This window comes from Mus caroli, unplaced genomic scaffold (genome assembly GCF_978045245.1).
Source record: "Mus caroli unplaced genomic scaffold, Mus_caroli_1 scaffold_11, whole genome shotgun sequence".
NCBI classification, from domain to species: domain Eukaryota; kingdom Metazoa; phylum Chordata; class Mammalia; order Rodentia; family Muridae; genus Mus; species Mus caroli.
In genome coordinates, this window is record NW_028227266.1 from 65,530,230 (window position 1) to 65,534,043 (window position 3,814).

Here is a 3,814-nt window from a genome sequence, read left to right on the forward strand (position 1 = left end):
AAGCCCGGGAGGCGGGGCCTCGAGGTGCTCGGAGGCTTTTTTGAGCGGAGGGCGGGACGTACGATAGGCGGTGCCTTAGGGGCGTTTTCTGGCCAATCAGAGCCTGGGGGCGGTGCAGGACACAGCCAGTCAGAGCAGAGGGCGGAGCGGCGCTCGTGATGAAGGGCCTTGAGATGGAGATGCTCTGCTGCTTGTTTTTGCAGAGGGCGGGGTGGAGTCGAGGAGGCGGGTCCTCGAGCTGCTCCACAGCAAGGCAGGATCGGGCGGGGGGCGGAGCTCGAAAAACAGAGCCTGTAGTGCTCAACGGTCAATCGCTGAGGGGTGTCCAGGCGGAGCTCGGGAGGTAGTTCCAGGAGGTGCGCCAGGCGCTGAGAGCGAATGGCGGTGCAGGATTCGGGAAGCTGTTTCTTGAGGGGCTCAGAGTACTGTTAGAACCTGTGCAGCGGCATCGAGAAGCTTGGTACGCTGTCAGAGAGGCGGTTCCTCGAGGGACCACGTGCTGTCAGAACCGGGGTGGCCTCTAGGGTCTCTGCGTGCGTTCAGCGCAGGGGACAGGGCCTCGAGGGGCTTCATAAGCGGTCAGAGCAGACCTGGAGAGTGCAGCCTGGAAGGATTCGGTGTGAGGGCAGGCTGGGCAGCAACGCGGCCTCCTAGGACTCCACGTGCCGTCAGACTGCGGGGCGGGGCCTTGAGGAGCTGGGCAGTTCTTCAGAGCACTCGGGGTGCTGAGAATGGAAAAGGGTCCTTCAAGGTTTCTTCTCTAGGTTTCTCGGGGCAATGAAAGTTGCCCGCCGAACTGGGCAGGCGCCTAGACCTAGACTTGAGAGGCAAAGAGCTACATCAAGCCTCAGACTTGCCAGCGCTGCAGATCCTTATTCCAAAGCATGGCTCACTGAAGACTTAAAAGCTGTGCCCCAGCCCTCTTGCTCGTAGGTACACATTGTCCCTGGTGCTGGCCAACTGTGAGGTGGTCTAAGGGAGATTACCAGACCACTTTTGTGCTGAAGGTCAACTGAAGTAAACAGCAGGACAGGAGCACGGTTCCTTTTAAAGTAAGTATTTTTTTCTTTGTCCGTGGTTGCAGGAATGTGGGGCTCCCATCCTATGTAAAGATACAACTGGGCTGGTATGACCCAGGTGAATCATCCCTTATGGAAAAGGAATAATGAAATACTGACGAGTTGTTCTGACAAGTTGGTTTCCGTGCCACTAACCCCTGATCTCCAAAAACTTAATTTTTTTTTAAGGCATTCTCTAATCATATCTGAATTTAAATTTCAGGACAAACAACCACAGCTATGTTAAGAATTCTACAAGGTTGATATTGACTAATTACATTCATGTTTGTGGAGAATTGAAATGTTGTAGATACAGAGCCAAATTATCTTGGGCTATCTAGCCTCTTTAACAGCTATTCATTACCACCTGTGCATCTGCTCTAATGCCCTTGTGACTATCACGTGACAGGTTTTTTCCTTCATATTTACTACTAGCCTCCACCAACCCAAAAGCTAAGAATGTCGTCGGATTGCAGCATCTGACACCTGTAGCAGAGATTTCCCTGCTCTGCTCTGACCCACTTACCTGATATTTCCACTAATGCATCTGAAAGGGGCCTTGATTTATTACTTTCTTTTGTAACTGTAAAAACTTCATGTACTCATTTATTTCCATGTGGGAACACAGTATTTGGGGCAACCCCAATTCTCTGTTCCCCAGGCCAAGATCACTCAAATTTGGCTGCAGAATAAACAATTTTGAAATGAGAGCTGTGTTTTGCTTGGACATTTTTTATAGTAACATCGCTTTGCTATACGTTCAATCACAAGTCAATTTCAGTGATGCATCTGTCTTCCTGTTTAAATGTAAACTTCCAGAGGGAAAAGACTTTGTTATTTCCCAGTGCCTAGAAGAAACTAAAGTAAGGAATAGAATAATTTTGAAGATGAAGCATTGAAGCATCTGAAATCTATTAATTTCATAATTTCTAAGAAGCTTAAGAATAAAGATTATAAAGTTCTCTGGCCATTCATATTTAAGATACATCTTTATTCATGTTAAGTGAGACTACCTCATGAGTTATCTTGAGGACCAAGCCTGACACACCTATACATTCTGAATATCCATTGCTATAGTCTGCATCTGACCTGTCTCCCTCTGGCCAAGTTTGAACACTTGGACCCCAATTGGTGGCACTGTTCAGGAAGGTTGTTGACTCTTCAGGAGGTAGAGCATTGATGGAAGAAGTGGTTCATTAGGGATGGGCTTGAGGTTTTATAACCCAGTCTGATTTCCTGGTCATCATTGGCTTCGTGATTGTAGATGCAATGTGACCAGCTGCCTCCCCTCCTCAACTGTAAGCCAAAAGAAACCCTTCATCCCTGAAGCTGCTTCGTGTCAGGTGTCTTGTCAACAGCAATAAGAAACATAACTAATGCACCCATCACAAATAGTTCTGGGAAAGCCTCAGTAAAAAGACACTGAGAAAAGACACTTTCTCACTGGTAGAAAAAGCTGGGAACTAGTTTAAGGCATTTTGTTTATCATGTCTGAAAATAAGAAATAATTATTTCTTACGGAAGCTGTCATCTTTGCCACCTTAAACAGTCACATGTACATTTATTCCGCAATTATTCCACTGTATATTTATTAGTTTGAAACAGGGTCTCATTACATAGCTCTGGCTGGCCTGGAACTTACTATGCAGACCGAGGATTCAAAATTAAAGATTCAGCCTCCCTATTTCTGTAGGAGCTATAAGATTAGAAGTTGACTAACCAGGGAGCTAGACAGGCGATGGTGTTATTTACTATCGTGAAGAAAACAGGAAAAAAATTTCCCTTCTGGGCCTGTGATTCTGGTAGAGGTGCTGAGGAGCAGGGAGGATGGAGCTGCGGATTAGAAATGGTGTAGATTGAGGGGCAGAAATCTAAGAGAACATAGGAGGCTTGCGGTAGAGATACTACACCAAATTTCCACAAATGTTCTGGTCAGAAAAGTACAATCGTATACTCTTGTTCTATGCAAAGGTCTTGGAGGATAAGACCAAGGTGTTGGGGAGGCTGGTTCCTATAGACAGCTTTGTGATGGGGATCCTCTTTCAGGTCCTAGAGGTGGCTTACATTCCTCGGTTCACATCACCTTTTCTTGCTTTGCTTCCATGGTCTTATAGCTTTCTTCTAAGCCCTTGTGTCCCTCTCATAGGAAGGCCCCTTGGGACTTCATTGGACCCATCTAAATAGCCGAGGTTAGTGGCTCATCTGATAATTCTCACCTGACCACATCTGCAAAGTCCCCTTGACATATAAAGTAACTCAGGTTCCAGGGATTAGGACTTTGACCTAGTGGGTTGCATTATTTGTCCTTATCCAGGAGTCATTTAAAGATCCATGAAAGAAGATGGAATTATTCAGGAAGAGTAGGAATCAGGATGCTGTCACTGAAGTTAAGAGAAGGAAACATGTCTTTGACAGACAGGAAAGTTAGTAAGGACAAGGACTAAAAATTGTCACTAGTTTGCCAACTAAGCTGTTTCAAGCATCTGTATTAGTTTTAGGGTTTTACTGCTGGGAACAGTAACCAATACCATGACCAAGGCAGCTCTTATAAGGACACCATTTAATTGGGGCTGGCTTACAGGTTCAGAGGTTCAGTCGGTTATCACCAAGGCAGGAGCATGGCAGTGTCCAGGCAAGCATGGTGCAGGCAGAGCTGAGAGTTCAACATCTTCATCTGAAGGTTTCTATTGGAAGACTGACTTCAGGCAGCTAGGGTAAGGGTCTTTTAGCCCACACCCAAAGTGACACACCTTCTA